This window comes from Aphelocoma coerulescens, chromosome 4A, assembly GCF_041296385.1.
Source record: "Aphelocoma coerulescens isolate FSJ_1873_10779 chromosome 4A, UR_Acoe_1.0, whole genome shotgun sequence".
Lineage (NCBI taxonomy): Eukaryota > Metazoa > Chordata > Aves > Passeriformes > Corvidae > Aphelocoma > Aphelocoma coerulescens.
The window spans coordinates 20,657,472-20,670,561 of record NC_091018.1 but is presented as its reverse complement, the minus strand read 5'-3'; positions in this window follow the sequence as shown (position 1 = coordinate 20,670,561).

Sequence of the window (13,090 nt, the reverse complement as noted above, 5' to 3'; positions counted from 1 at the left end):
GCTCTGAGCATTTCCCTTCTGGGAAGGAGGTGAGTTGTTTTAGGTGACTGTAGTTTTGGGGGAGAAAACTTCTCGCTTCATTTTCTGGGACTGTTTGGTAACTCAGAAAACAAGCATTAATTTGAAGTTGGGCAACCAGTTTTGTGTGTAGGTATTTGAGGACTCCAGTGTCCTAATCTAAGGCAGATCTCCTCAATAAATGTAGCCCCTATAATCTTAAGCAGTGATTTTACCTGTGGGCCAGACAAACCCCGTGGTGCTTTCTGGAACATTCCTCAGGTCTCTGTGCAGAGTAATGCTGCAGCTACTGAGTAAACCTCTGGTTATGAACAGAATAACTGTTAAATTGTTAACTCTCAACTCCCATTAATAGAATGGCCCTCAGGTGTCAATTTTGGTCCCAAATAATTTCGGGCTTTTAAGAGTTCCTGTTAGACTTATCAACATGCATATGCCTAAAATGTCCTTAAAAGCCAATTAAGGGTACATATGGGAACACAATTTGTACTGACTCATATAATTTTGAAGAACATTTAAAACATTGATTACTCTCCAAAGACAGGTAAAATAAGGATTAGTGCTGGGAAATCAAAGGCACAACGAGCAAATGACTCCTGTAAGGTCAGACAGAGTGACAGCCTGGATTCGCATCGTGGCACTTCTTGCTGTGACAGATGCACCTTGTTATTCATTACCTTTCTCATTATTAACCTTTGATAATGTAAAATTGTCTAACTGCTTGTGTTATCCTTTGGAGTGAATCACCTCTCTGTGGCATCCTCAAGATGAGAACTTCACAAGTCCTGTGCTTTTCCCCCAAGGTTCCTAAGCTCACTGGTGGATATTTATGAAATAATTGGGCTCCATTTGAGTTGCTGAACCACCCACAGAGGGAGAGGATTGACAGGAGGAAGCTGCCACTGAGTTTGGCAGGCAGGTGAAATGCTGCCATGCCCAGGAGATCCCCAGAGTGTGGGGATGAAAGGGGATTTCAGAGTGCAGAGCCTCAAACTCTGTCAGACCCAGTTATCGTCTCCTTGTGGGAACCACAGAGATCCCTCCTCTCTGTTTGAGATGCCTGGGCACAGCCATGCTCATAATCCTTTCCATCTGATGTCATATTGATCTTTGCTGGCAGAGCTGGGAGAGGGAGGGCTCTCCAGAAGGAAAAAGGAAGGAAATCAAGCCCAGGCTTTTGGGGTTGGAGACATTCAGCTGAGCTCCTGCTCCGCTTGGGGCTGTGCAGGGAGAGCAGAGGCTGATTCCTCCTGACTCCATCCATAGGCACAGGATTTCCTGATCTCTGTGTTCCCAGCCTTCCTCTCTGAGAGCTGCCAGCCCAGATCCACATCCACAAGTGCCACTGGACCTTCTTGAGCTGTTTATTGAATTTCTGGAAGTATCAGAAAAGTGCTAAACCAACAGACTTGGCTCAGCCCAGGCGTGTGCTCTGGAGGAAATCCTCCTATCCCATGCCAGGAGACCAAGGCTCCAGCAGAAAAGGAACTTGATGATCTGATTCTAATTAGTTTCTTGATTTAATGGCAGTAATTTTACTTTCATGATGGTTGCCATTGCCCCAGCTAGCAGGAATAATAGACTTGGTTTCCTCAAAGGCTCATTTATGATGCAACCTCTGTTGAATCTTAAGCAATAACAAGCAGAAGCCCATAGTTACTTCAAAATTATGGGATTTAGATGGTTAAAAATGTCATGTTCTCTCACCTGAGGTTGTTGACTGGGAATTGGCAGTGGAAGAAAACGAACAGTTATAAAATTAAAATATAGTTCGAGTTGACTCCATTTCCTTCTAAGATGATCTTTTTGTTTCCTTGCTGATTTAAACACCTGTAAGTTAAAGTCCCCATAAAACCAGAAATGGGCAAATGGAATTTTTAAGGCAATTAAACAGCATGGGATGTGATGTGTTTACACCAGTATAAAACCAGAATGACTCCAGAGAAGATAATTAAAAACAGGGGAAACAAATGGCATGATCTTAATGACCTAATGGGGGAAATGTCATTAAAGTAACATTCAGTTTTGGTTACCTGAACCAAAAATGCTGTCAAAAATTACACCTGAGCTGCAGAGCTATCAAAACTTGTAGCCTCAGTTGTTTTCCTTTCTAACTTGTAAAAATTTCGCTCTCCACAGCTGGATTAGGCTTGGATTAGGGATCTTCACTTTCCCCCGCCGTGATTTGCACAATCCATGGATGGATTCAGCTGGGGACAATTGTCTGAAGGTTTTGCCTGCTTTGAGCTCCTTGTCAAGCTTCATTCCCTTCATTAAGGGTGTATTTACCTCCCCCTGCCTTTGTCCTGCATTACATGGAATTTCCCATTATTATTTCTTGCACCTATTTACCTTTCTGAATTCTTCAAACTCAGGAATGCTTACAGCTCTGAGGCCTTGAGCTTTCGAATTCCTCATTCACAGAACACCTGCTGACTCCTGTGATAACTCAAAAGCCTCTGCTGGATTGTTCCTGAATTTTGAAAAGCAGAATACATTTACAGTCCTCTCTTAGTTATGAATAGTAATAATCCAGACTCAGATCCACTGCATACTTACTTATGTGTTAAGGTGTATCCATATGTGTAGTGCCTTGGGAACAGCTGATTAAAGAAAAGCCAAATTGATTCAATGTTACACTTTCCATTCATGAAATATTTGAAGTATAGAATGTTTGAATATTTCATTGTTCATTAAATATCTGAAGTAAAATACTTGTAAAGAACATATGAAGACGCATTTTGATGAAGGTTGTAATGGAAATATGTAAATGGAGCAAACGTACACTGCAATGTGCTGATTGTTTTAATTTAAAAATGAAGTGTGAAGATGTATTTCTATTCTGTCAGGAACTGGTGCTCAAATGTTCTGGAAGCCTCACAGATCCTGAGCACGTTCCCATCATGTACAGCCACAGATACACAGAATTAGTGAAGAGCTGCTCTGTTTGCAGAGCTCTGTGACAAGCAGCCCCAGTGTCTCCAACAACAGATTACCCTAAAGTACAGACAGAAACACAGCAAAGAACAAATCACAGTCAGAGCAGAGAGTGAGATATGAAAGCCATAATTCAGCCCCCAAGCTGACAGAGTTGGATGAGCCAGTGAAGCTGTGGCACCCTTAGCATGGAACAGGAGCTGCTCTGGGTGGTGAAATGCATTCTACCCCAACAAAACTGCTTGTCCTTACAGCAGGGCCTCATTGCTGTGGGCCCTGGCAGCAGCAGGGAGCATCAAACACCGGCCTGTGTCTGAAAGCTCAAAAGTCCAGATAAAGTGACCTTGATCTAGGCTGGGAGAATCCCAGGAGTTGCAGGAGTTTTATTAAAACTTAAAAGCGAGGCTGCTGTTTAAACTTTATTCTCTTCCCTCCCCAAATAAAGGAAATATTGACAAAATCTGTGGCTGGCTGGGCCAGCTGGGGGCACCTCCGTGGAGTGCTGCCTTGCTGGCTCTTCATTATTCATTTTGCATGTTTGTTATTGAAGAGGAAGAATTACAGGTGTCTTGAGAGCCATCTGTGTTCATCTTTGGGATAAAAGAGACTGTCCTAATGGCAAAAAAAGTAATTTAAAAATTACCCACTTGGCTTTTCTGTTCTGATGGCAAAGCAGAGCTGGAGCTGAGCTGGAGCATGTGATGTTTTTAACAGAAGTTATTGAAACACTCCCTGGCCAGCCCTTTAACCAATGTTTTTGCAATGATTTCTGAGTTTTGATTTAAGTCTTGTGTAACAGGCATGGCTTGGCGTGGGAGGCCTGGCAAGGAGAGCTCCTGGTGTTCCTATTTAGAATCTGCTTTGTTGTCCCCTAACCCCAGCCACAGACAGAGCTGATGGCCTGGGCTGGGCATTGGTCACAAACCCTGTGCAGTGCCAGTAAAATGTTCAGTATTCTGGTTTGATGAGGCTCAGGGGGTGCCTGTGCTTGGGCCACTGAGACAAAATTGATACAGGAGCAAAGATGTTGTGTCAGGCTGTTCCTGGGCCAGTCCTAGGGCTAAAATAGGCAGCTTAGGTCTCAGGAGCATAAGGAGATTAGTGTCCAAGTGCAAGGTCGGGAATAGCAGCACATCCCTGATTTGCAGAGCTATGGATTGGGCTGGGGAGGTGAAGGGAATTTCCCCAGTTCAATGAAAGTTTGTAACAAAATGTGATTTACAATTCTCCTCACCCTGTCCTCTGCTGACAGGGCATCTCTCCATCATTTATCATTTTTCTATGGGCAGAAATTCCATGTTTGAAAGCCAGAATGGGTTCTGATCTGTCTTTTACAGCCTGCCAAAATAAACCCCCAGATCCAAACAACCCCACATCAACCCTCCCATCTTCTCAATGATGAAGTCATTGAACAGTTCTCATGTTCACATTTTAATGCTGAGGCTTGAATCCACGTGTATTTATTAACTACAACATACTAACAACAGTTTAATTGGAAGCACCCCTTCTAAAGGCAGAGCAGTTCTGATGTGAAGGAAACCAAGGATATCAGAGTGCTTCCAAAGCTGTCAGCATCCTGCTTCCCACCAGGAGAGTTAAATTCCATTACATAAAACCTATTGCTGTGCTTCTCCCCGAGCTTCATCTCTGCCTGTCTCCAGCTGGATGCTCAGAGGAGTTGCTGGGTAATTTACTCAGTCAAATGTGCATTTAAGGCTTCAATTGCTTCTTTGAGGTAGAGCCCCCTCATTCTGCATTTCACAGAGAAACAATAGAGAACTGAAGAGGTAAAATTTAGTGCTTAAAAATGTGCTTTGCACTCCTGGTTAACCCTCAGATTGTCCACATCTCTGTAATCCTTTACATTTACAGAAACGTGGTAGAGTTGATGAGTGTAATGATATTTTTTGTCATCCTTCCCAAGAAACTTTGTCTTCCAGGAGAACCTGAAGCACCAGCAGTGCTGTGAGCCATGTGGAACCCAGTCTGCCTCTGGATTTTTTTATGGGTGTATCATAATGCAGCCAGGGTTCTGCTCAGCCACCTGAAAACGTTCAGCAAGATCAGCTTCAACATTTGGTTTCTGTCTCTTGATTCATGAAAGGAGAAATCCTGCCCTGGCTGCCTCGGATGGATGATGACTGTGCAGGGATGAGATGCTCCAGAGCATTGTTATCACAGTGAAATATGGGGGTTTTGGTGGTGGTAGGAATTACTTTTATTTATGTACCAAAACCCCCTAAGAATGTGAGGCTGTTTGTTGTATCAGCTGTGCTCGCCATGAAAAAACAATTCTATGCTCCCTGTGATAAACCTGAAGCCATTGTTTTAAAAGATGGGCTGGACCTGCATTTCAGAGGGGGAGAATCCACTGGGGAATTTTAATTTCTGAGACATTGAGGAGAGACCAAAAAGGTCGTGGTTATGTTTTACAGCACATTTTGCTTTCCTTGCCTGAGATTTTTCATCCTGATGATAGAAGCTTCCTTTGGAAGCAAAATTTCTCTCTTCCCCAACGTATCCACTTGGGAGATTTCAGCCTCTGGGCTGCTTGATAATGGGATTGCAGATGTTTGCTTTTTTAAACAGATTACTGAGGTGGCTGAATGCGAGTTTGAGATTTAACAGTTGTTATTAGGCCTCGTCTTCCTGCAGGTCTGGGATGGGAATTTCAGTTTAATCACTGCAACTTCGAGTTATGAAGTTCAGCTAAAATAACAATTTGCAATTATGTGGCTGGAGCCTCCTGAGAGAGCTAAAACTCACCTCAGACTGTGATTCAGTAAACAAATTTCCCAGCCCTTCCCTTCCCTTCCCTTCCCTTCCCTTCCCTTCCCTTCCCTTCCCTTCCCTTCCCTTCCCTTCCCTTCCCTTCCCTTCCCTTCCCTTCCCTTTCTTTTCTTTTCCCTTCCCTTTCTTTTCCCTTCCCTTTCTTTTCTTTTCCTTCCAGGATCCTTCTCTAGAGGAGCTCAGGTGCTTTAACACCTCTTTGGCTCAGGAAAGGTGTCCAAGGCCAGGTTGGACAGGGCTTGGAGCAACCTGGGATAGTGGGAAGTGTCCCTGTTGTGGAGACAGCCAAGAAACTCAGAGCATTTCACTCTGGGAGACTTTCAGGAGCCCTTAGCAAGGGATTTACAATTCTTTTACTTTAAAACGTGACTTGGTTAAACTTCCTGGATGGTTATCCCCGCTCACCTGAATGGGGAAAATTCAGAAAAAACTCAGCTTCTTTGATGGAAGCTGTGGTGGATTCCCCCCATTTCCCTCTCTGCTCACTGTAATGTGTTTTGCTCTTTCCTTTTGGGATCTGAAGGAAGCTCTGCCTGTTGGAGCAGGTTCCACCTGAGCAGAATGAGAAATGCTTGCAAAGCGCTCAGTGACTGCCCCACACCTGGAATTGACACCTCTGGAGAACGAGACTGAGCAACACCCTCAGCCTCAGTAAAACTCAAGGCCATTTTCTCCACATAACAGTGAGAAGTGAGGAGCACTCCCTGCTGCCCCGTGGAAAATGGGACATTCTTTATGTGTGGGAAGGAGTGGTGTGCACCATGTGTCCTTCAGGCTCCAGCTCTGCAAATCCACCAGCATTTCAGATGAACTCTGGAGCTTTGCCACATTTGCATTCCTGCACACACACCTTGTACATGAATGCTGAAATCTCTCCTGTTGCCCCAGCAAGCAGAGCACCAGGGAGCAGAGGCCCCACTTAGAACAGATTGAATTCCAGCCACAAAGGAGCATCCGTGGGATTTTTCTTGCAGGAGATGCCGTGCTCTGTTTCTTCAAACCCCAGAGTACGACTAAAACTTCAATTACTGAGGCAAAGAGCTTGGGGAGTTTCAAATAAGAATTAGACAATTATCTGACTAAGAATGGGCGAGATAAAAAGATAAGGGCTTATAAATTCCTCATCAGGATCCAAGGAAAGCAGAAATCCCACAAGCATTGGCACAGTGCTCTCCTGCAGCGCTGACTTTGGGGGTACCTCTGGGCTGCTAAGAAGAGATGGTTTAAACAGCCCTTGTTTTTCAGGTTTTGCTCTCTCTGACACCAGTGTGGATGCCTCGAACACCAAGTCTGAATTTGAATGATAGAGGAAGAGGAGATTTCAGAGGAGAATGCTGTTATTGTTAGGCACAGCAGATTCTGTCTGGTGTGTGGCAGAGGAGATGCTGCTCAGCCTCCTCCCCTTCCCTTGGCAGCTCCTCCAGAGGGGCCTTTCCTCTTCCTGAATACACCTGGATACATTTTCCCATCTACCAGCGCCCTATTTCCACTTCTCCTGTGTAAATTACAGCGTGCATGGTGGCACAAGTTCATGACATTGAATTTTATCAACAGAAAGTTCATAAGAAAAGGAAAATGCCTGGATCACTGAGGTACGGTTCTGAATGGATGCTGCTAATACCAGTCCTGGATCCTGGATTCATCCAGCTTAGGGAGCCAGGGCTGCTGGAATCTCTCCTCAGTTCTGCCAGGTGGCCTTAGAAGAGGTAAACAGGGAAAGAGGCAAAAAGCCTTGACTAATTTTGCTTGGTTTACCTGTTCAGAAAGGGAGGTTGCTTTTTATTCAGCACTTCAAAACATCCTGACTCCAGGGCAGTAAAAGCTCTTTAAATTGCTCTGGGTTTGTCTTCTGCTGGCCCAGGGTGGATTGGTCAGTGCTCTTCATTAACTCAGCGCAAGAGAAAAGGAGCAGAGCAGGAATATTGTGGAGACCCAGTTCTGTGCCACTGAAACCTGGTTAAAGCCATGCTTTAAACCAGTTCGGGTAAATCTGTCCTAAAACATCTGGACAAACACATTTTGGGTTCTCTCAGCTCAATTAGGAACCAATTGAAGCTAAAGGTAATTAAAACCCTTGTTCAAGGCACATGAGAAGATGGACACCTTTTCTCAAGCTGTAACCAGCTTCCGAGGGCTACAGCTGCTCCTTCATCTTTTCAACCCTTAACTCTCCTTTCTTCCTAAATCCGGAGGGAATACACTGAGAAAATTCCCATCACCCGTGTCATTGCCGCGGCTTGAGGAGCACGGAGGGTAAATCAGGTGTTAATGAGAGGCGGAGGCGATGGGATGGGGCAGCACTGGGCAAACAAAGCCAGTCCCGGGACAGTGGGTGCCAAACGGGCTCTCAGCCCCTGCTGGGCGCTCCTGCTCCGGCTCCTGCCGGGAAAAGCAGTTCAGGGGAAAAGGGATTTAGCATGAACACATCCCATCCGGCTAAAGGTGTGCCAAACTCGGGAGCAGGGCCCGTTTGGGGTGGTTTGGTTTGGTTTTGGTGGTTTGGGGTTTTTTCTGAGGGGGTTGTTTTAATTGTTTGTTGGGAGGGTTTGGTTGGTTGGGGTTTTTTTTGGTTTTTTTTCTTCTTTTTTTGGTTGGGGTTTGTTTTCTTTTGGTTTTGTCTGTGGTTTTGGGGGATATTTTTTCCCTCAGTTTTCCAGTGAGGAGATAGCCAGAGGAAGATGTGCTGCCTTCATCTGCTAATCCTCACCAGTTATCAATTAAAGGAGCACTCACCAAACCATTCAACTTTTCTGTTCCTCACTTCTGCTCAACTCTTTCCCTTTTCATTCCTTAGGGTTACACCTCTTGGCCCTGCTCTGGTTTCTTATTTAAATTCAAAGCTTATCCTGCAGCTGCCTCCTGGAGAATTTTCCATTTCTGTTGCAGCTACAGGAGGCTTTTGTACACTGCAGACCTGGGTTTAAGTGTCAGCTCAGGGATTCCTTTACCCTTCTAGTTCAGGAAGTCTAAAGCAGATAATAATCAGGTTTTAGCAGAGCAGAGGGCAGCTGATAAACCCACAAATTCTCCATTTCTACTGCCCGAGTATAAAATAGATCTTCCCAACACCATAAATGAGATGGGAGTTGTTGTATTTCCCAGAACAAAAAAAAAATCAGGAAAGATTTTATCCACTTTGTCCCTTTGTCTCTGAAGTGACACGAGGTTTTCCCATGATGGGCTGTCAAAGTTGAACATCGAACAAGATAAATCCTCCCCTCAGCTACAGATTTCCCTCAGCCAACTGCAAACAAATTACTTCATTAAGGGGAATTATTTTCTATGTGCTTTCAGCAATCCCAGTTTAAAACCTGACTTGAAAGCCCAGCAGTCCAGGGGCAGTCATCCATAAATCCCAGAGACCTTCCCCTGACTGTAAAAAACACTTTGAGGTTCCAGCTGCTATTTTTCTGGAAACCTTATTATTTTTCAGGGGTAAAATAAGTGCCCCATGTGAGTCAGTATTTTGGGGAAGCTCTTATTTTTAGGCTATTCGGTTTTCCTGGTTATATTTTTAGAGGAACTGGCCAAGGAAATGCCAGGCACTGCTCTGGGTCAGCTAAAATCTGTGAAATTCCTGATCCACCCCCCTGAAAGAGCCAGGAATTATCAAATATATGACTTTTTCCCTACAAATGAGGCCACTTGGATGTAATATGAGCACGACCGTAGGACTTTCTTCTCTCCACAACCCTGATGTAACATTCTGATGCAAAATAAATCAGTGTAAGGTCATATTTGTTTATCCAGAGTCTGTGAATCCCAGAGAATTACAGGAGACATTTCCAAACTTTTTGTTTTTTCCAATCTGCTGTTGGAGAGGCAGCACTAGAAGGGGAAAGCTCCAGCATTTCCTTCTATACAGACAAGATTTTTTTTGGCCTCTGCTCCTACTGGTGACACCTGTGGAGTCCTTTTAACAACCCAATCCCTCAGGATTCCGAGCTGGCAGGAGCTGTTAAAACACTCCAGCAGTGACTTGTGGGTTTTGACAATTTCTTCCCATCAGTGTCCCGCTGGGAAGGGCATGGCTGCAGCCAGGAGCTTCTCCTCGGGAAAACTGCCTGGAATCTCAGTTTGTTCTTCCCTCACCCTTTAATTCTTCAGCCATTTGGAGTGTCCAGTTATGGAAAGAAAGGAAAAAAAAAAACCACTAAGCAACTGGAAGAGAGGAAGCAACACATATGTTGTTTATTATCTTCATGTGGCATCTGTACTAAATTACATTTTAGTGAGATCAGGGATGAAAGTTGCTCCTTTAGCAGCACTGAGAGTCCGTGAGGGGCAGGGCAGTGTTTCACCATCAATTTACTGCTGGCAGCGAGCTGTTAAATCCAGTGCTCCTGTGCTTTACAGCTGCGCAGTTAAATCCCCACCGAGGCACTGCCCTGCCCCGAGCTGCTGAGCAGTGACAGCCGCAGAAACTGAGCCCAAATGCTCTGAAGTGTCCCCAGAACACGGCATGGCAGCGTGGAAGGACCAGGGGAGGCTGGGGCTCATTTTTACAGCTTCAGTCAGTCCCAGAGCAGGTGTGCAGGCCTCAGAGTCTTGCGTTAAAATAATCCAAGTTAAAAAGCCCAAGAAGCGACTGTAAGTTCTAAAATGGCACCTTCAGAGCTGTAAAAAAAGCCAAAATTGAGGCTAAAATTGCTGCCGAATTGGAAGTCTTCTGTTCAGTCCCAAAGAACTCGTTAGAACGATGGGGGAGGATCTGGCTGAGTGAGGCACCCTCAGACGTGAACTGCTGGCAGCGGCCCCGGGTCAGCCGGTATTCCCGCAGGCCTGGGCCCTGGGGTGCATCACCATGTCCCACAGCCATAGGGAGGAGGAGGAGAGAAGATCCAGCAGGCAGGAATTGTGCTGCAAGATTGATTGATTTAATTATTTTACAAACTCTCTTATAGACTTTTTCTTCATAGCCTAATTGGACAAAGGATCAGCCACCCCTTGGGGGTGATTGGCTAAAATCCTAAAACATCCACTGTCAAAATATTTTTCTACTATACTGATGCCTTTTCCTGGTCTTAAAATCAGGAGTCACACACGGTTAGAAGGGGAAAAGGGATTTTACCTTGGTATTTATTTTAAGGATCCTTAGGTGTACACATCCAGGTCATATGCATCGAGATGTACCCCGCCGAGTCTATCTCTGTCTTCGTCTTCTGTCTCCACACCTCTCTCTCTCCCCCCCCAACATTGGGTATAACATTATAGGTTTTACTAATTAGCAGATCTATCAAAGATTCCCCAATGAGAGGCTCAAGTGAGCCCCCCTCCCCAAGGAACCTTCCCCTGGATGGTTCTATCTTAGTTTACAGAATGTGTTCTGGAGAGGACCTTGGGCTCTGGGGCACACTGATCCCTGGCTACAAAGCTTCTAAAATGTTGAGTCTCTCAGCTTGACAAACAAGTCCAAGACTGTAGGCAAAAAAGCACTAGGAATACAGAAGTTGTAAAAAGGTATAACAGGGGTATAAAGGAAAGGGCAAAAATCTTCATGGCATCAATACCATAAACAAGACTTTTTCAAGGTTGCAGGTGGCTTGGTTGTTTACATTCCCTGCCACCTCTTCTGTGAGAGAGAAAAGTCTCTCACGGACTTAGAAAATAGCAAGAAAATCCTCACTGGCAGCATTTTTGTATCTACAACCCGGTGCCACCCCAACGTGGGCAGCACCGGCCCTGTGCCCACAGTTTGTTCCTTTGAGGAAAAGAGGAGCCCCAAGGGCAGTGTGGTCAGTGAGGATCCTGTGCCATCCATGAGTTAAACCCCGTGGTTCAGGGAACAAAATGTCTGTTTAAGGATCTCCAGAAGTTTCATCTACACAGGAAAATCTGAAGGTATTCCAAAGAAGCCCCTGGCAGCACAGGAGTGGTGATGAGCTGTTCAGCTTTGAACTAAAATCAAACCCAGACCATTTGGGATCTTTCACAGTCCTCTTCCAAGCCCAAGTGCTGCTGTATTCCCAGGAGCCTTGTCTGGAGGCTCCTTTGAAGACCCCAAAACATGGAATGTACACAAAAGCTGGGCCCACATGATTTTTTTAGGAGTGTTGCCATTGATCATTAAGGGAAGCTGTCCAGTGATGCCAAATTTAGAAAGATTTGCACAAAATGATCTCCTTTCTGGTGGTTTTTGGTTTAATATTTAGTAACAGCTCATGCACTTCTGCTTTATTAACTTCTCTGTAGGTTCAGTTGAGCCATAATTCAACCTGCTTGAGACACCAGTTGCTCATCACCTCCTGTGCATCATTTTTAATGGGCTTTTTGGCAATCCTCATTACAGAGATCCCTGGATTCAGAATGGTTAAATGTTTGGAAGCAGAGACACATTGGGATGTGCCTTTGTCCTGCTGTAAGGCTGGCTGCCTGCGTGGGACCTGATCCTGCAAATCGCTGGGAATGATTCAGGAAATCCTGAGCATCCCCAGGGGATTTCCAGGCAGCCAGGGGTGAGTGATGTGGTATCAAATCACTGAAGTGATGCTGCAAGTCCAAAGCTCCGGCTGCCTTCAGGTGAATTCTGGTTCCCTCACACACCCAAGCTCAGCTCTCTGAGCCCAGACTAAAAGCCAACTTTCATTATTAGTTGTTGTGGGAAAAAGCAGCCTCAGCCAGGCTCCACCAAGTGCTCAGAACCGGGCAGAGTTCAGAGGAAAACGGACCTCAGTGAAGATAACAGGATGCAATTATGCCTCCCATTTTCCAGGTTAAAGGAGTTTAAAGCCTCCAGCTCAGGCAGGGATTCAAATGCAGGAGATTCCTGAAGGTGAATTCCATTAACACTTCACTGCCTGCCCTGGCTGATTCCCTCTCTCTGCATACACAACAATGTGGATTATTTTCCCTCCATGGGATTACCCTGCCTCACTTTGCAGGGATAAAATCCTGGAAACTAAATGGAGAGTTCCTGTTCAGGGCATGCATTGTGTGTGTGTTTGGGTAGGATTGTGAGAGGTTTCTGTGTGTGTTTTAGGGAGCATTTTTTCCCCATTTCGAAATATTTCGCCTTTATTTTGCCATGGACTGTTGTGTGCTGCAATGTCCATTTAACCACTGCAGGAGCAGATGTATAATTGAGTGTAAAATCGTATAAAATCACATTGAATTGTGTAAAATCATGTATCCTTACATAACTTGGGACTCTGAGTTCTGGCAGGATCAAAAGGGCTGCGTGGATATATTTGGCCTATGATTTGGTGAAATCAGGAATAATTTTCCCAATTTTTTCCTGACTCCTTCTGTTCTATCACTCTCAGCTTTCTTAGGCTTTCAGCTGCCAGGGTGGCACTTTGCAGACTTGTCCTCTGCCAGCTTTGGGGAGGTTTTGAACCAAAGTGAC